Below are 21,319 nucleotides of genomic sequence, written 5' to 3' on the forward strand. Positions count from 1 at the left end.
TGCGTTGGTGAGGCTGCACTGATAGGCAGCACTGATGGGCATTGATGAGGCGGCACAGATAGGTAGCACTGATGGGGCGGCACTGGTGAGCATTGATGAGGAGGCTCTGATGATGCACTGATATGCAGGAAATGATGGGCACTGATAAGCGGCACTGACAGCACCAACTGGAGGCACTGACAGACGGCACTGACCGGCGGCACTGCTGGGCATCATTGATGGGTGGCACTGATGGGCAGCACTAATGAGGTGTCACAGATAGGTGGCACTGATAGGCGACACTGATAATGGGTACTGATAGACAGCACTGATAGGTGGCACTGACTGACATCACTGCTGGGCACTGACTGGCACAACCGCTGGGCACTGACTGGTGGCACTGACTGGCAGCACTGCTGGGCTGCACTGATGGGCACTGGTGGGTGGCACAGGTGGGCGGCACAGGTGGGCACTGGTGGGTGCATTGCTGGGCACAGGTGGGCACACTGTTGGGCACAGGTGGGTGCATTGCTGGGCACAGGTGGGCGCACTGCTGGGCATAGGTGGGCGCATTGCTGGGCACAGGTGGGCGCACTGCTGGGCATAGGTGGGCGCATTGCTGGGCACAGGTGGGCGCATTGCTGGGCACAAGTGGGCGGAACTTGTGTGTGGCACAGGTGGGCACCGATCATCAGGGCACTGATGATCAGTGACCCTGATGATCGGTGCCGATCCCTGCTCTGACAACTGCCGGTTTTCGGCAGTACTTTCCTCACGATCTGACAGCGTGAGGAAAGTGCACCCGAGAACCGGCATTTGCATTTCCCGGTGATCAGCGTGTCATTGGACACGGCTGATCACGTGGTAAAAGGCCGCTGTGATTGGCCTTTTACCATGTCACGTGATCAGCTGTGTCCGCAGGACACAGCGATCACGGAGAAAGCCCGGTGCGCGCCCCCGGAGGTGCGCAGGAGAGCGCGTTCTCTTCCTCTCTTCCTCCTGGCGTGCCCACTGAGATGGCTCTGCGTGCCAGCTCTGGCACGCGTGCCATAGGTTCGCCATCACTGCCCTATATAGTACAAGATCTGCTTATTTACCTTTTTATAAATCAAGTCTGGTCTGATCCCATGATTCAGCTACTCTGGCTCCCTTGTGTAAGGAAGCGCTCAGCAACAGCTGTTAATTCCAGATTAGTAATGTCACCCATAGGCTCCCATGTCCCAGCCATTGTTGGCGCTCCCTCCCCTGCAGACACTGTTCTCTGGGAGAAGGGAATGGTTTTAAGATTAGAGTTATCCTTATATTCCACTTTACGTTATGCCCTCTTATTATATTGTTTTGATAGGTCTTAAAGTGGAACTTTAGTCTTACAATTAAGTCCTGCTAGATCACTTCAGGCTGGCCCATTTTGCAGGTATGTAAAACATTAAAAATACAGTAAGTGCATATACTGATTCAAATCCAAGAATACACTGTCTTACCGTGCTCTGCACATGTTCCATTGCTTTCTATTCTCAGCACTGTACGGAAAATCAGAGGCCGATCATCTGACAGCTTTACGATTTACTGTTGCTGAAGGAGTAAGAAAGCTACGGGAATGACACAGAGTGTGCCAAGGGAACACAGATGAGGGAGAAAAGAAAAGCAGGAGAGGTGACAGGACAAACTCTGCTGCCAGGGATGCACAAAAGACTTAAACATAAAAGAATAGTATCTTATCTCCCTGATATTCTCTCCTTTCTCCCTCATGGGAGGGTACTTCAGCACTGTAAAGCTCCTGTCAGCCTTCTTCTCTAGCTGAGCCAAGACACAATATACAGTCAAGGCTGGACATGTGCATATTTTAATTGAAGAAAGTGACATGTAGTTTATGAAACCAAAGAAAGGAGAGAGTTTCCAACAGGAAAGTGACTGCTCTGGGCTTCAACAAAATGGTGGCATCCAGCTAGAAGAAACAATTTACAGCACATATTCATTTTGGTAGCATTATTTTAAATGTGGAATGTACCGTATGTCCTTTTGATAAAGAACTTTAATTGTTAATCAAACTGTTATGGGGAAAGTTCCACTTTAAGGAGGTTGTATAATGACATTGTAACTTGTACACCCACTTTTTATCTGATCGAGAATCTATTTTTTTCAGGGAGGTCAAACCTGGCCCAGAGATTTGCAATGAGGGGGAGGAGCAGTGACATGCTGTCAAAGTGCAGTACTACTAATCAAGACACATTCTTCATCTCTCATTGATAAGATCACATATGTAGATAAGGAGCTCTGACTTCACTTGCTACATGCTGTTCAAAGCCAGTGACTCACAAAATACAGAAGCAGAAATGAAAGTAATATTTTCAATAGGACCTCAATAGTGGCAAACTACATACTGTTCTCATGACAGATGTGCTTTTTAGGAGAACTTAAACTAGAACTAAAGCCAGGAATAAAACATTTAATATATACTGCAGCTTGCCAGCCCTTAACAGAAAATACCTGTTGACCTTGCCAGAAATGCAGTATACTGTTTTTTCTGTGAGATTTTCTTTCATTCTCTGTCCTGTGTTCTCTGTACAGCAGGAAGTAAGAGGAGATCTCTCCAAAGTTAAGCTAGCCATACACCAGTGGGATTTTATTCAAAAACATTTTCAGAATGTTCTTTTGATTTTCTGATGGCTAGTGAGGTCAAATTGACATTCACTTTTAGCCATAGTGATGAACAAAATTCAAAGGAACAGGATGGAAATTTCTTTTTTTGAACTACTGAAATGTTTTTGTTTGGGAAAAATTGTATATATTGTACCGTGCATGTTCTAGGAAGAAAGAAAACCGTTTTACTGAGAGAATCTGGGATTCTCTTCAACCAGAAAATCTAGACAAAATTTTAAGGGGTTTCAAACAAACATTAGTTAAATCATTAACATGAGATTGCTCTGATGAACAATTTTTCACAAATAAGGTCCCATGTCAAAAACATTTGTGAGATACTTACCTGGCAGGGAAGATACCATGATGATTAAGGTGGATCTCCCAAGATGAGGCTCAACCATTGCACTCCAGCTGTGTTGACCCCTGCAATTTCCCACAATGTGGGAAACTCGACTGCATAATTTGTGGTAGTGGGGGACTGTGTTCGCGCCTTCCCCTGAAAAAAAATATATTTCTGAGACACACATAACCCTAAAGGTGACAGAAAGAGCATCTAAGGCAATGTGAGCCATGTAAACACACTGTCAGCAGTATCCTGCAAGGTTCAATTATATCAAACCTGATGACAGGATGGGGAGAAGGTACACAGGAACAGGTACAAACAGGTGGGACCAGGAACACAGGGAGCAAGCTATACAGGCAAACTGGCAAAACACTGAGGCAAGATGGAATAGCAGTGGAGGAACTAAATACCCTCCCGGCATCCAGCATGAGGTAAAATCTAATTGTTAGGAACTGCTGGCTGCTGGGAGCCACCCGCTTGTGGACATCAGAACTACAACCTTCAGATCTGGGATCCACACTGCCACCAGCAGGTGATCCAGTTCCTGACAGGGCACTGGGGACAAAGAATGGAGTCCTTTTTGTACTGGACATGACTAACAATAACATGGAGTAAAGGTGAACTGGTGTAATTCAAAGCCTCTCACTCTCTGACTATCTGTTTAGAGGCTAGAGGGTTGCCCATAAAGTTTAATGGCATAGATGAGTTGCTAGATAAAACTGTAATCCTTGCTTTCTCTATACAGAATTTAAAAAAAATACCTTTATTTACAATTTAATGATTTTAAGGAAGTCAAGAACCCTTTGAGATTTCGAGATGAGGAGAACCTTTTTAGCCATTCTGTGTCTCTTATCACTCCAGGGAAAGTTGAGTAGAACATGTTTTAAAGCTTTGAGATCATTCAAAGGGATCTTGATTGGCAGAGCTTCATAGTGGCAGATTAGTTTGGGCAGAAGAGCCATCTTAATAGAGGTTATCTTACCAGTCCAAGACAATTGGAGGTCTCTCCACTTTGTAAAACGTTTTGAAATTCCAGGACAGATAATTTGTGTTGTAAAATGTATGCACTTGAAGTGTAAAATAGATTTCCAGGTATTTCATTTTGCCAGTTCTCCAGTTGCCAATCAAATGATGTTTGGAGAGTGCTTCAGTTTTTTGGGGGTTTTTTTGGCAGAGCTTCTGTTTTCGACACATTGAGTTTGTAGTCTAATCATCAGGATTTCTGAAAGTTAAGAGGTAGACATGTGCGATTTGTTTTGTTACGAATAGAAATTTTGTACAAAATGTTCGTTATTCGGAGATTCGGATGTATCTGAATTTCAGAATCACAATAGTAACGGATTTCAATGAGTCCGAAATATATAATAACAAATCAAATTTTCGGAATTCAAAAATTAATTTGATAATGAATTTGAAATGGCAACATATTGCAATAAATAGAAGTATAAAAGTGAAATAAGATGATGATTCCTACTTATGCTGCTTTATAGAATACAATAGAAAATAACACAATAGAATAGAAAAGAATAAAATAGAATAGAAAAGAATAGAAAATGAATGAATAGAATAAAAAAGAACAAAATACACTAGAAAGCAATAGAATAGAACAAATATAGCCATCTTCCAAAATATGCATTTCCAAATTTGAAATTTTTTTAATGGTTCACTAGTGCAGACTTGTAAGGCATTTGTGTTCTCTCTAAGTAAACAGCAAAATACAAAACTGAAATACAAACAGTAAATGTAAACTCTGTCGCCTGAAGTTTGAGCTTTAAGCCATGACCCATGTCATGAGAGAGGAGAAATCTCGTCAATGGAGATGCTGACAAAAACAAAAACAGTTTTTTAGTAGAGTAGATAAGGGATAGAATTTATGACAATGCTTTTATTGCTGTCTGTGCCTTCCTGTCTCAGTGACATCAGCAGACCCAATCTTCTGTATAGATGTCAAAGGAACAGGAAGTGAATTTCCCAAAAGGGGTTAAAGACAAAAAAATGAAAATGTTAATTCCTACTCTAACTAACCTAACTAAAGAAAAAAATGTCTGGAATTAAACTTTAAGTGAAGCAGTATTGAATGTCCTGCTAGTCCTTCTGCCTGGACCCTTGCATCTAATTTTTTCCCCACTTCTGACATGATCATTACCGACCAAGCTCATCTCTGAATCTTGCACCATTCTTTTGCACTTATTCAAATACAGAGACCATTATATGGGGCATGATACAATATTTTTTGTGCCCAGCTCCCTCCGGTACAGTGATCCCAAACTGTGGCCCGCTGGTATTTGGCTTTTTGCTTGCCTGTAGCCACCCTTTGGGATGCTATTCCTCCTACTGACACCAATATTGGGGCACTATTCCTCCTAAAGATACCAACCATGGGGTAATATTTCTTCCACTGGTATCAACGATGGGGCACTATTCCTCTGACTAACACCAACCATGGAGTGCTATTCCACCCACTGATACCAATGATGGGGCACTATTTCTTCCACTTGGGAGATGCCACTTTTAGCTTGGTGGCATGGCACACCTATACGTTGAGACTCTGAAATCAATTGGCCCCAGTGGAGATGCCCTATGCAGAGTGAAAGAGCTACATATTTTAATGATGAGGTTTGGATTTCATTTGAATTTTGGGCATATTAATTAATTTAAGAACCCTCACTCTGGGGCTACATCAATTAAATAGAAGAGGTTTAAAAAGAGAATTCCTTACATCCTTTCCTCAATATATATTTGGATGTCTGAGTCTTGAGTGGTCTCCTGCGTAACAGTTGCTGCCACTTTTGCCCTCACACCTGCCCTGGGGGAGACATTATGAAATGTTGGTCCCAGTCGCCTCCTGGTTTATGTGGATTCTTGCTGTGTATTGTTTTTAAAGTGCTCCCCTATGCCTCCAGAAGAAGCAGGGTTACCCTCGAAATGCATTGAGGCATGTAGCCTGTGATGGAAGCCTCCCCTGCAAGCACAGAATTGTTTGTGATTTTGATGGTTCTAATCAATGTATGGTGGACTTTGGCCCTTATGAGCGACCTTTGAAGGGAGGCATTGATGATGTTCTAACAATGGAATTTTAAATTATTATTGTTTTTAAGCAATTATGATTTTGTTATTAAAGCTTTGTAAAATTTTAGTCTTGGTCTGTGTCCTGGCATCTGAAAAAAAAAACATTTTCCATCCACTGACAATGAGGGGGCATTATTCCTTATCCCACTAAGCAAATACCCAAGGTATTTTTTTTCAATCCCACTCCTCATTGACCCTGAGACACTTTTGACTTTCATTGACCACTAGTGCAGGGGCATTCCTACTTTCACTGGCCAAAGTCTAACCTTTATAAGAACTGAAGTACAGTGAAATGGCCCTTTGTTTAGAAAGTGTGAAGACCCCTTCATTAATAGGTTCTCCAATATGAACTCCCTTTGGCCACTGACAACAGTAACTCGGCTGAAAAGTCAAATTATCCTGCCGCATATGGTAGAAATGGAGGGAAATTTCCTGGGATGCCAGACAATGCAAAAAAGGTGGAAATATGCTGAGCCCTGTCTCACTCCAACCAAAGTAGAATTTGGGTAAAACTGGTTAATAAGCTCTCTCACTTACTAAGGTCTCAAAATGCTTTCCTGATTGTCACCTGTATTTAATCCTACCGCTGTAAAGCCTGCGTTAACTCAACGAAAATACTGTTTTAATTTACCATGATGTCTTCTGAACAGTAGACTCTCCTATTACTACATTCACTTGGTTTTAATCATTTTAATAGCTTGTGTTGATGTTTCACAGAAGAAGGGTGTCATAGCAATCTACCCTGGCCAATTTATTTGGAATAAAAAGCACGTTAATTGCAATGTACCCTGTCTACTAAAACAAGTACTCTTACTAATCCAACACTCTAATCATTTTTAAAAAAACATTATTTTATCCCCTATAAGAGACATATAGCCCACAAGGGCTGAGTGTTGCTCAGGCTAAAGCATGGCTGTTTGCTAAATTAAGCCATTGTGACTCAAAATCCTCCTTTAATAAGGTTCACACTGTCTACAACTTCATCATTTTCTGCTGAATGATAATTACGTTATTCAGTCATGTTCAAGGTTTTAGTGAGAGCTAGCATTGATTGATTAACTTCAATTACCATGCTTACATTTGCATAGATAAAAACTGCTTTTCAATTTGTGAGTGGCACAGCACTGGAAACCCTATGCTGGTATTTGCATTTCAATGTGAACAGTAAAGAATAAAGGTGGGAGCAAGGTCTGATCAGTGCTAAGCCCTTTCTGCTTCAGTGCTTAAGCATTTTTCCATAAACACTCTTGTTATGATGATGTTGGTTTGCTCAGGCCATTCTGAGCTAACTAATGTAAGCTTGGGCTTTCTGAGCTCACACCGCAAATTAACCCTGTACATTCCCGGGAAGTCTTCTGTTGAAGAAGGTAATTCATTCAGCTGCATTCATGCACATGCTCATTCGAACTCAGTCAATTAGAAGGTTTTTTTTTTGTTTTTTTTTTACTGTCCTGGACAAGCACGGCTCATTGTTGAGCTATCTGGTGTCAATTTGCCCATGGTACCCCTGAATGACATGAACATTTTTGTTGGTAGACTTAGTGATTGGTTTATTCAGAACCAACAGGATTGCTTGAATTTTGGGTCAACCACATATCATTGCCTAGAGATGAGAGAAATTGAGAGATGCAATTTCCTTGAAAATTTGGAAAAAATTTGCTATTTTAGAAAATTAATAGTACATAAAAAAGTGCACAAACCCTAATATAAATTAACAAAATTGATAATTTTAACACCTTATGCAGATATTCCCATAAAAATTTGATTAATGAAAATTTCAAGTGACAGCACAAAAATACATATAGCAGTGCTTAAATAAAAACCAGAATAAAAATATCTTTAGGGGACAAGTAAGAAAACTTGCTTACTTAAGGCATCCCAATGTAGACGAAACGCATAGGTAGGGGCTAGGGGGTCGAGACGTCATCACACAACTATGTACAAGGATGAGGTGTCATATGCTATCCTATCCTTTGATGCTTGTGAGTATATTTTATGTGCAATAAATTGGGAGTTTTAGCGATATTACTCTATGGCAGTGGTCTCCAAACTGTAGCTCGGGGGCCAGATGTGGCCCTTTGCTTGCCTTTATCTGACCTTTGAGGCATTTTTCCTGCCACTGACATCAACAATGGGGCATAATTCCTGCTACTGACATAAACCATAGGGCACTATTTTTCCCATTGACACCAACAAGAGGACATACCTCCTTCCACTGACACCAAGAATCAGGCACTTTTCCTCCTACTGACACCAATGAGGAGGCACTATTCATCCAACTGACACCAATGATGGGGAACTATTCCTTCCCCTAATACAAAAAGATGGGACATTGGGACTTCTGCCTTTGACACAGTTGACCGCCCCCTCCTCAAAAAAAAATCTATTTACTTGGTCTCCGTGACTGTATGCTCCATTGGTTTGAAACTAACCTATCTCACCGCACCTTCAGTGTCACTTACAACTCTACCTCCTCCTCTCCTACTCCTCTTACTGTCGGGGTCCCCAAGGTTCTGTCCTTGGACCTTTCCTATTCTCGATCTACACCTCTTCCTTGGATCAGCTGATAGCTTCCCATGGTTTCCAATACCATTTCTATGCTGATGACACACAAATCTATCTCTCTACTCCTCATCTCACCCCATCAGTTTCCTCACGTATCACCGATTTACTAACAGACATATCAGACTGGATATCACATCACTTGCTAAAATTCAATCTATCAAAACCGAGCTCATAATATTTCCTCTCCCACGTGCCTCTTCCAGTGATTTCTCGGTCAGGATCAACAGCACCACTATCAACCCACCACTATCAACCCATCCCGCATGCCAGAGTGCTAGGGGTAACCCTGGATTCTGAACTATCCTTTCAGGCCCACATCCAATCCCTGTCCAATCATGTCCTCAACCTCTGCAACATCTCAAAAATACACCCCTTTTGTACCAATGACACCACAAAGCTTCTAATTCACTCTCAGGTTATCTCTCACCTCAACTACTGCAACTTCATCCTCATTGGCTTACCTTTACATAGGCTATGCCCCTCCAGTCCACCATGAATACTGCTGCCAGGCTCATCCACCTTACCAACCGTTCAGTGTCTGCTACCCCTCTCTGCCAATCCCCCACTGGCTTCCACTCACCCAACAAATAAAATTAAATATACTAACAACAACTTACAAAGCCATCCACAACTCTGCCCCCAGCTACATCACTAACCTTGTCTCAAAATATCAACCAAACCGCTCTCTTTGATCCTCCCAAGACCTTCTGCTCTCTAGTTCCCGTGTCACCTCCTCCCATGCCCACCTCCGGGACTTCTCCCAAGCTTCTCCCATCCTATGGACCTCCCTACCCCAATCTGTCTGAATATCTCCTAATCTATCCACCTTTAGACGATCCCTGAAAACCATTCTCTTTAAAGAAGCCTATCCTGATTCTAACTAGTAAACTGCCTTTTATTTCCTCCATCAACTCATCCCCCACAGCTATTACCGTTTGTATCACTCAACCCTTCTAGATTGTAAGCTCTAACGATCAGGATCCTCTGTTTCCTCTTGTACCAAATTGTATTGTAACTGTTATGTATACCTTCATTTTGTAAAGCGCTGCGCAAACTGTTGGCACTATATAAATCCTGTATAATAATAATTGTTCATTCCCACTGGGCACAATCTGGCCCCCCTAAAGTCTGAAGGATAGTAAACTGGCCCTTTGTTTAGAATGTTTAGAGACCCATGCTCAATGGTATCCTTTCATTTTCTTCCACCATCCCTGAGGAATGTTTGGTATCTGTTAAACTGTAAGGAGATTGGAGGGAAGTGACCCTAAGCTGGCAGGGGACCCTTGAATGACCCCAGTTGTTGGCTTGATCTCTTGTCTTTGAAGATCATAATGATCTGGTAAAGAGTTTGTACATATGGCTTTCCAGTGGTCCATGATCTTTGAACTTTTATTCACAGTATATGTACTGAATGCAGGGAGCCTTAACTGGACAGTGGGTGTTGACTTCATTATTTATATAAATATATTTTCATTTTTTTTCTAGTTGTTATTTATACACTGCTATATGTATTTTTGTATTGTCACTTGAAATTTTCATGTATCACATTTTTATGGGAATATCTGCATAAGGTGTTAAATTATCAACTTTGTTCATTTATGTTGGGTTTTTTTTGTGTATTATTACTTGTTACTTCCTGTATCCGGAATATAGAGTGCTGCATCCCCACATTACAATAAGCGCATACAAATATTGTGTTTACATTTTAGAAAACTGAATCGTTGCCAGTTGGAAAAGTTAAAGTGAAGTATAGTAAAATACTAACTAAGCCTAAACCTGCTCCCATCTCCAATCTAAGCCCGTAATGACTACCCTGTGAAGGAAAGAAGAATATACTTACCTATGCTGAGAGTGATCCAGTCTGGTCACATGATCTCTCCAGCGGCCAGCTTCAGTGAGAAATCGCTGACAATGGCTGCAGAGTCTGCATGGTCACCCATGGACTTACTATATGGCATCCGCTTTTAGCTGTCCCTCCTCTATACTGAAGCCAAGCTGGGACCCAGTCATATGACCAGACCAAAGTGGATTCAGAATAGGCAAGTATACAGATCTTTCCGTTTTACAGGGTAGATAGAATTCGCATAGAATGTGGGTGGGAGTAGGTGGCTTAGTTAGTATTTGACTGGAATTTCACTTAAATATATGTTTTTTTTGCTTTTTAAAGATTAACCATTTAAGGGCTGCCCGCCTGCAATCTACTGCAGACAGGCAACCCGTATAAGCACAGTCAAGTACCTGTACGTTTCTGGCCTCTTCTGGGTATAAAGCATGCGTGTGCACCCCCGCCTGCCGACTCCTGCTGTGATTAGACACATCAGGATTTTGTCAGTAGGTCTCTGCCAATGATTCATGGCTGGTACCTGCTGATCGGCTGTGTCCAATCACAGCCCAGAGCCCTGTGTTGATTACTCCAAGAAAATCAATTCCCAAGCACAACCCCAGCCTTGCATTCTCTCACTCTCTCACCCTAGCCTTCTCCTCTTCTGGGAACGCGGAATTTCTCTCTGTGCTGCTCCAGCATCTTTGTGTGTTTTTTGTAGCAGCTGAGGGAAGAGTGAAGGGGAATATTATGGAATGTCACTTGAGTAACAGCTCTGAGTCTGTTGAGACTGCTAACACCAAATTCAAGATGGCGGTGTCAAGTAGCAGTTTCAGAACTTTTGGATGTCTACACAAGGCAGGCTTTTATAAATAAATAACATAAAATATGGTAAATGTGCATATACTAGAAAAGCTTTTGTTAAAATTATTAGTCTAGAGACAGGGTCTCTTTGAAGGAAACCTGTAGTGAGAGAATATGGAGTTTACTATTATTGACCTTTCCTACTCATAATGCTAGTTGCCTGACTATCTGACTTCTAGCTTCACCTGATTTGTAAGATTTGGTGATTTCACTACTGGGATTCTCATTGTTCTTGCTGGAGTGGAAGCTGTAACTGAGGATCTGCGGTGCAAGGATCTCCCTGCTTCTGCTTTATCCTTCTGTGGATCTGTGCTATTTGCAACCCTCCTGCTATTTTTTGAATATCCCCCTAGATCTCCAGTCATCAGACGGGCAGCTTTGACAGCAAAGCCATGCTCCTCTACCAAGATGGTTGTCTCTACCACAGGGCAGAACAAGGCATAGTAAGTCAGTAATGTGGAAAAGATCAGCTACAGGGACACCACAGGTAATAATGGTAACTAGTCCTTTCTCCTCTGCTTACTTGCCTTGTTTGGGTACAGTTTCCCCTATTCAAGTATTTGTATTAAAGATTTAATGCGGAATTTAAATATTTCCATTTTTTTTTTATATTTGCTGCATTTAAGCAATATTTGAACTTGGCCATGCCTCTGTCTGTCGAGATTCCTTTTTATTCTGTAGCAGAGATGGATAAAACAGGACACCTTTAATAAAAGATGGAATAATATTGTATGTAAATAATCCTGACCTCAGAACACTTATTGTTATACTGTAATAAATATGCATATTAGAATAATGAAAAATAGAATTAGTTCTGAAATATAAACACTTTGTCTTGACCCAGTAAAAAGAAAAAGTAAATTGATCTGCGCTCTGACCTCAATGTAACATGTTTTATTATTCTGCAGAAATACATTGTTGAAAATGTGTGTACGTTCTTATTCTAATTCTTATTATTACAGCACATAAATACAATTTAAAGGAATACATGCTGAAGCCAAGTACATCCTGTTATTGTTCACTAAATATGCAAAGACTGTACAGCATGAGTTATTGTCTGTCCAGAATAAGTATAAATATGATCCTGGCCATCTCTGGACATGGGAGTCACAAGACTCTCTAAAGCTTTAAATTTTTTGCAACATGCAACCTCCCATATTTCGATTTGATGAATCACAAGCTGAAAAATAGATTGGTTTAAATCCAGTAATGGAAGTGAACAGAATGTAGGTTGGCCACTGATCCTGCATTGTATGAAAGGACATCAATGAGGGACCATCATCAAGACTAGAGAAGAAGAGAAACTTCAAGGGACAGGTCTCTAGCAGTAGGTCAGGGCAATGGGGGAGCATTGAAAAAAATCAGGCGAGGCAGTGACATGACACACTCCACCTTGTCCTATTAGAGAATGCTTTGCATTCATTGGGAAAATACAAAGTGATCTCTGAATGGCACCTTTTCCCAAGCAGCCAACCTCTTGATCAGCCCCTCTGCACAGGACTCAGAAGCCTACAGTGATCTTTGTAGTAGCAGTGCATACTACAGTGATTTCCAGTTTTCATGGGGATCCCCAGGTATTGCAAATATATGCTTACATTGGTTCAAGCTGGATCAATGTAATCATGGAAAAATTGCCATATCTGGAATAGAAATTCAAATATACCACTGAAAGTGCTTTGTTATACACTATATTGTCAAAAGTATTGGAACACCTGTCTTTACATGCACATGAACTTTAATGGCATGCCAGTCTTAATTCATAAGGTCCATTATTGAGTTGGCCCGCCCTTTGCAGCTATAACAGCTTCAACTCTTCTGGAAAGGCTGTCCACAAAATTTAGGAGTGTGTCTATGGGAATGTTTGACCATTCTTCCAGAAACGCATTTGTGAGGTCAGGCACTGATGTCGGATGAGATGGCCTGGCACGCAGTTTCCCCTCTAATTCATCCCAAAGGTGTTCTATCAGGTTGAGGTCAGGACTCTGTGCAGGCCAGTCGAGTTCCTCCATCCCAAACTTGCTCATCCGTGTCTTTATGGACCTTGCTTTGTGCACTGGTGCGCAGTCATGTTGGAACAAAAAGGGAACATCCCCAAACTTTTCTCACAAAGTTGGGAGCATGAAATTGTCCAACATTTCTTGGTGTGCTGACGCCTTAAGAGTTCTCTTCACTGGAACTAAGAGGCCAAGCCCAACCCCTGAAAAATAACTCCACATCATAAACGTTACATTTGGCACAATGCAGTCAGGAAAATACCGTTCTCCTGGCAACCGGCAAACCCAGACACATCCATCAGATTGCCAGAAGAGCAACGTGGTTCGTCACTCCAGAGAACACGTCTCCACCGCTCTAGAGTCCAGTGGTGGCGTGCTTTAAACTACTGCATCTGACACTTTGCATTGCACTTGGTGATGTAAGGCTTGGATGCAGCTGCTCGGCCATGGAAACCCATTCCATGAAGCTCTCTATGCACTGTTGTTGTGCTAATCTGAAGGCCACACAAAGTTTGGAGGTCTTTAGCTATTGAATCTACAGACAGTTGGTGACTTCTGCGCACTGTGAGCTTAAGCATGCGCTAACCCCACTCTGCCATTTTACGTGGCTGGGTTACTATTGTTCCCAGTTGCTTCCACTTTGTTATAATACCATTAACAGTTGACCGTGGAATATTTAGTAGCAAGGAAATTTCACGGATGGACTTATTGCACAGGTGACAACCTATCACCTATTACCACGCTTGAATTCACTGAGCTCCTGAGAGCGACCCATTCTTTCACAAATGTTTGTAGAAGCAGTCTCCATGCCTAGGTACCTGATTTTATACACCTGTGGCCAAGGAGGTGATTGGAACACCTGAATCCAATGGTTTGGAGGGGTGTCCTAATACTTTCGACAATATAGTGTATATGCTTCATAATCGATCCCAGCTCTCTTTGTGGACTGCCAAAAACCTCTCCTGTATTATGGAGAAAAAGAGAGGGGGTGTTCTGTAGTTCTGTCCAAGTGTAATAATGGATATGGTGAGTGAGGGTTGTTGCTCTAGAACAGGAAGTGTGCTATTTGCAGGATCACCAGGTGAAAATAAAGAAATAAAAGCCTGAATAAAGAAAATCAATTCAGTAGCCACATCTAAAAAGTGGTAAGCTGAAATATATTACACTTTTCCTAGATATGCTTTGAAAAGGATCAAATTCTTTGGCCTGATTTCTCTTTCTAGCATGTTCCACGTTCCAATCACCTTTGCATTACTCCCCTGTCACTTCTTCCTCCATTTCAGCTCCTAGAAAATACCTACTGTTTTTAGGTTTTAGGCAGCACTTGATCTCCCCCAATGAGGCATTGCTCAGGCTTGAGCCCCCAATTGTCAAGGCTGAACACTGAACGTTGACATACCTACCCAGTGCAAGCTCCAACACAATCCATCACAAAGCTTACAGGGTATTTTTGGGTGGTTGCGACTTAGGAAGGAGCTGTGGAATTGGCAATGCGAGTCTCTAGTGAGGTCTGGATATAGTACAGGTTTGATTTATGTTTGCATTTGAGTATAGGTTCACTTACATTTTTTTTTATTTTTTTACCTTAAGATAATTAGATTATTTTCGATACGCCCAATGCACATGTCCATTATCAAAGCTTTTAATAAAGAAAGGCGGATTGTTTTCTGAACAATGGTGACTATGGAATACAAATAATGTTCTTTTTTTCTACATCTTTGCAGTATAATTATGCATGGCTCTGCAGGGTTATAATTGACATAAAATATAAAACAGGTCAAGGAGCAACTATTAAACCTATTTTTCATTTGGTCTGCTGACAGCTCACAACAATAACATACAGAGCGTTTAATAAGGCCTTACACCGAATAGTAAAATAGGTTTGTAATTTAAGGTATGTTTCTATTTTTGGATTCATCAGATTTATTATGTTTTCTAGAGGTGTTAAGTGGAATTATAGTAGATAAAATGCAAAAAATTGTTGCCTTTGGCTTAGCAGAATTTCTTTGCTTGATATTTAGACTTTGCCTTTTTATTATAATTTGCTTTTCTTTTAAATATATTTATTCATTTGTATTCCTCCTCTTCTATGTTTTCTTAACAATATTACTACTAATTATATATATATATATATATATATATATATATATATATATATATAAATATATTGTATATCATTTTTTAAAAAGACACCAATTGTCATGTGAACTGATTATCAAATTAGAGCACATGCCTACAGTGAAGTGGTGTATTTACTAGGTACTTAATGGTTTAAAGCAGATCTCCAGTCAAAAATAAAACAAGAACTGGAATAGCTTATTAAAGATAAAAAAACAACTTTTGATACTGACCTTGAATCCAGAGTTGTCCCAGGCAATACTTCTTTTTCACCACTAGATGTCCTCATTCTTCTAGATTTAGTAAAGATGGAATCATTGAACCCAATTCTGCTGAAGCCCAGACTGTCATGGACCCGCCCCCAGCCTGTGAGTGGACAGTGAAAGAGAAGCAGCATGATGATGAGCCAGTCTCTCTCTCTCGTCTCATCTCATCGGAATGCCCTTGGTCAGCACTGATTGGCTCCTTGTATTGTTGCTTCCTCTTTCACTTAGAGTTTTGCTGTACAGGCGATTGCTAGAGGCTGATACCGATGCGGATTCAGGTACTTTCACTGCTTGAAAAAAAAAAACCTCTAATTATGAAATTACTAAATACACATCTGAAATAATTAGTGTTGTTTAGGATGCCATAAGTAGATGCCCCTGTCTGCTTCCAGAGCTGCTCATTCACAGGTAAGCACAAAGAGCTCCATTCACAAGTGTGAAAGGAGCTGAAGGATACAGACTGATATTATTATTATTTCAGGTACTTATATAGCGCCATCAATTTACGCATCACTTTTACATATATATTGTACATTCACATCAGTCCCTGACCCTCAAGGGGTGTACAATCTAAGGTCCCTAACTCACATCCATACATACACATACTAGGGGCAATTTAGACAGGATCCAATTCACCTACCAGCATGTCTTTGGAGTGTGGGAGTACCCGGAGGAAACCCACGCAGGCACAGGGAGAACATGCAAACTCCAGGCAAGTGGTGCCGTGGTTGGGATATGCTCCAATATAGTGGGGTCTATAGACTGATGGTGAAGGATACTAGAATATTTAGCACCTCTAGTGGAGGCAGTTGTAAGTGCAGGAAAGTAAAGGGGTTTGTGTGCATTTACAAGACCCAGTGGGTCCTTTGTACACTTTAGGAGTCAACTAAATAATATATTCTTGGCTCAGACAGTACCATCTATGGCATAAATGACATGACATAAATGCTTTTGACATTCCTGTATCTTAAGCTGGATGCACAAAAAGCCCAGTGGTCTTTTAGAAGGATCATTCATTTCATGCCTTCAAGAGGAAGGAAAGCCAGTCTGCAATGAGATGCATTGCCCTGGTGGTCATTATGTCAGCTACCCCTGAACACAATCAAATTTGAACCATAAGTGAACACTCCTACATTCTCACCTTCCACCAACAAACTGCCATAATTCCAGTTACATCTAAACCCAACCCTTTTTTTTAAATTCTAAATAGAATGTGGAATGGTTAAAATCTGTCTGAGATATTTTTGGCCATCTGTGTCCCATTAGGGAGATTTCCCTTTACTTCCTGCAAGGTACAAACAAACAATGAGAAGAAATGTCTCCAAAGTGAGGGAAATCTGGTCTTAGGGCAATTGTCACCGGAACAAATTTCCCTATTGGTAGATTTCCCCTCCATTCTTGTTCTAGTGACAACTCAAAAGTTTTGGATTTCCCCCTATTTTTAACTCCAGGGACAGTGACAATGAAGACGAATAAAAATAATAAATTTCCTTTACCACGGGCATGGGCAGCAGTAAAAACATGGCAAAAGTTCTAACCCCCCCTTCACCACTCTATATATTTTTAGATTTTCAGATACACTTTTATGGATAACAGCTGCATAAAAAACCATAGCAGAGGCACTGTTGTAGTTTATGGTTAAAAAGAATAAAATAAATAAATATATATATATATATATATATATATATATATATATATACAGATAGATAGATAGATAGATAGATAGATAGATAGAGTGCGTATATATATATATATATATTTATTTATTTCTTTTATGTGTGTGTGTGTGTGTATATATATACATATATATATATTTATTTTCTTTTTTTTTATTTATAAATAAAAACCTGGGATTACAGAAGATCAGCAGTGATTTTTATGCTGTCCATAGTTTGCCTTTAAGGATTCATGCTATTTTTTTTTAAATAAGTATATTTTATGTGAACCATTTGGCAGCAGCAGGATAAAAGCTTGTATTCCATTATTATAAAATGTATCACAAGGGAAGTCTTGAGATAGGTAATTACCTTAATCCACCTGGATATGTGGCCGCAGTGTACATTAGATGGGCACCTAGAGTCAGGCTTGAACACGCAGTCAACCCGAACAGAATTAGCTCAGCCACAAAGGGCCAGCTTTCATAATTGCCTCTCAGCAACCAGGACGTTTTATGTATCTGAAAGTCAATTGCAATATCTGCAACAAACTGTTTAAATGGGGCAGACGAGTGAAAAAATATTTATTTATTTAGATTTACGATTATTAATGAAGCCTTTAAAGTTGGCTTTGTTTTATTATCTCTAACAAAAGGTTATTTCAAATTAAAGGGACGACGGGAACCTAGAATGCAGATCTCTGTATACTGTCAGGTTTGTATCACATTGTATTTCAGCTGATTCTTACCGTTTCTTTTTTTATTGCATATTTTGAATTAACTTTGTAAGTTTTACTTACAAGTTATTTTTTTTTCTTAATTTTATTCCTATTTATATGATTGCTGTGTTTAGACTGGGCAAAACATTTAAAATAATAATTCCCTAGCAGTGTAGGCTGCTAGAATCACCTGATATCCAGAGCTGTCCTCCACCAAAGACTCACCAATCCAGGGATGAGTCTGTTCCTCTTTTGGGTTGAAAATGACTTCAACATCATTCAACCAACTTCCTGTGAGCCCAGGGTGCCCATGCCCCGACCCTGAATTAATCGAATAATGTCTTAGAAAGCGGAGCCACGTAATATTACGTGGTGCTGCTCTCTGCAGCATTTATAATTAGTCCACCAGTGGAAGAAGAAAAGAGTGAAGATGTCCTGCGATGTCACCAGACCAGAGCAAAGATTGCTGGAAAATAGGTAAGAATTGTTCTTTTTTTGACAGTTTCTGGGGGTACTCCAACAGGGGGAGGGGCAAAGGAATAATAAGTTGCAGCCTACCACTCCTGTCTGCATTTGTTTTTTTTTCTTTATTTTTGCATAATGGTCCTGCCAGTAACATTACCTATCCTAGGGTGAGATGGCTTTGCTTAAAGTGAGACTAAACTCTGGTTTAAAAAATATATATTTTATTAAGTATGCATTCCTAACCCAGAGATGTGCCTTCTATCACTCTCAGTCTTCTCCAAAACTCCAACACATTCATTGTTACTACAATAAGCTGTGCACTATTGTTGGAATACAATGTTTATGCATTTTGTACAACTACATCGGTATTCAGTATAGATATATTCTTCAACCAGTATGGTAGTGTTTATAGGTTTGTAGCTGCATCTATGCACAGCTCTATAGAACCTGCAAATATGTAACCAATAAAGATTTCCATTAACCTCCCTAGCGGTCTGATTATGTCCATATTTCTGTGCTCAAAGTGGTACTTTTTTTGCATGGAAATATTTATTTTTTTTATTGTAGGCCTGTAATTTTTAGGAATAACTCACTGAAATTTGTCCGAACAACTCTAGTAAACATCCCGGGTATGTTAAAATTTGAAACACAAAATCATAAATTATAATTTAATAAATAATCATAAAAAATAATAATATAATAATACATTTATTTCAATAATATAATCAAACCAAAAACACTGAAATTTGAAATATAGCGCCATGTTCGCACATCACTGAGCAAAGTTGCAAAATCGTTTTCAGTGTCTGATGACGAATTTCCCCACGAATCATTATCACCAAATCTGCAAGTGGTTCTAATTTACTATCGCTGTTCTCTAGCTGGTCTAAAACCGATTTTGACGTAAAGGAACGCTTTTTGGACGCCATGGACATTTCTCAGTTTCCAGGCAGAAAGAACAGTAAAAATGCAGGCAGGTCACAGGACAAAGCACTCGGGACAAAATGTATGTGAAATGGTTTGATACAGTAATGTTTTACTATGTTATTTTAGTGTATTGAGTGAATGTCACAATATGTCATTTTCATATTTCCCGCCGTTCCGTCCCCCCGTATGTCCTGAGGCTCGCAGGGGATGGAACCCAGATGACAGATGCCGGCATCCGCCGGATTACATTGCCGGGGACACTGCAGGAGGGACATCGCGGGAGCGCAGGACAAGGTAAGTGACCGAGGGATCCCTGAACAGTGCCGCATGGTATTCCTAAGTATAGCTCGGGGTTACCGCTTTTGGTACTAAAATTTACCCCGAGCTACACTCAGGAATACTGCCAGGGGGGTTAAGAAGCTTTCCGAGTTGCTGGCTACTTGTATTGTGGATATTTAGGCTTTAACTCCTATGCCAACAGTACGTGAATATGTGGCCTCTTGGTGGCTGGGCCTTGACGCTGAGAGGACACATATTTGCATACCCAATGTAATCAACCGTGCCAAGAGCGTGCATCCTGTGCACATTTATCAGCGTCTCACGTAAAGGTCCCGATCACTACCTTTCTGATCATGTGACCGCTGTGACAACCAATCACTGAGCTGTAGTGGTTTCTATCTCTATGAAATCATATGCGTGTATACTTGTATAGACTTACAGCATATAAATGGCAAATAGTCTCCTGTATGCTTATGGAGGCATGAAGTTTCCTTGGGACAAGGCACGATCCATTGCAAAGATTCTATGGTCACAGCATACGCTTTCATTTTATAACATCAGCATTTCAATCACAATACAAGCAAGAGTTATATTTGACAATCCAATATTAGCCTGCTTAAAAAAAATCTCCTTTCATGTTGTGAGTTCTGCCTGTCTGCGGACCATCTCTTTCCACAACTCCCTGGATTCCCTGCATTCTTTCCAGCTTCTCTGCTAACTTTTTTTTTTAGATACTACATATCCCACAATACCTTTCTGTCTACAAGCATTGATTCCTGTACTGTCAAACCACTTTCTTGTGCCACAAAACAAATACTGCAAATCGTGCCTGGTAAATCGCAAGTGGTGCGATTTAAAGTGCAACTTCAAAATAGCGATCGATGTCCCAGGGAGCGCGCACATGCAGGGAATGCGGGAGGATGTTTATAAATGGCCACCCACTCCTGCACTGCTCCTATCCAGCCGTTTATATACATGAAAAAACTGGAGAAAATAGATAGATTTTACTACAGGTAATAGGGTGGATTTACTGAAAGTAATGGGGTGGATTTACTAAAGGCACAGTACGGAGTACTTTGCAAATGCAGTTGCTCCAGAGCTTAGTTAATGAGGTGGCGTTCTGCTGACTTCCATCATCCAATCATGTGCAAGCAAAAATGCTGTTTTTTTTTCCTTGCATGTGATTGGCTATTCTTTGCAAAGTGAAGCTTTACCTCATTTACTAAGCTCTGGAGCTTTCAAAGTGCACAGTCTACTTGCTCTAATGTAGAACTATAGGCAAAACTTTTTTTTTTTTATGGTTAGAGTAAGGGAGGGTATAACCCCTGCAAGGGTTTTTTTTTTCTGCCATCTATGTCCCACTGGGGAGATTTTCCTTCACTTCCTGTCCCATAGCAAAAACAGGAAGTGAGGGTAAATCCCTACAAATTAAGGTTCAGGTCACCAGTGTCCCCATTGGGAAATTTCCCTTCTATTACTGTTCGGGGGACAATCCCTCTCCACTCTATTCAAAAGTAAAAAAAAAATTCTTTAGTTATTCTTAAAGTAAGTAAACCCCAACTGTAGCAATTGTATGTACAGAAATGGATGCCAACCTCCATTTTGCCAAAAGGCC

The 21,319-nt window shown here is 40.5% G+C and overlaps 1 protein-coding gene and 1 non-coding gene across 3 annotated transcripts in view; both read left to right on the forward strand.

Annotated features, from left to right (window-relative positions):
* Nucleotides 1-21,319, forward strand: part of GPD2 (glycerol-3-phosphate dehydrogenase 2) — a 304,438-nt gene that overhangs the window by 233,564 nt on the left and 49,555 nt on the right. The gene's annotated exons all lie outside the window — the stretch shown is intronic.
* On the forward strand, nt 2,955-3,118 carry LOC149470769 (U1 spliceosomal RNA). The gene has a single exon (XR_016308011.1). It is a non-coding gene; the product is annotated as a U1 spliceosomal RNA (small nuclear RNA).

Source organism: Staurois parvus, unplaced genomic scaffold (genome assembly GCF_062004578.1).
Source record: "Staurois parvus isolate SC_StPar_1 unplaced genomic scaffold, SC_StPar_1.0 ptg000031l, whole genome shotgun sequence".
Taxonomy (NCBI): domain Eukaryota; kingdom Metazoa; phylum Chordata; class Amphibia; order Anura; family Ranidae; genus Staurois; species Staurois parvus.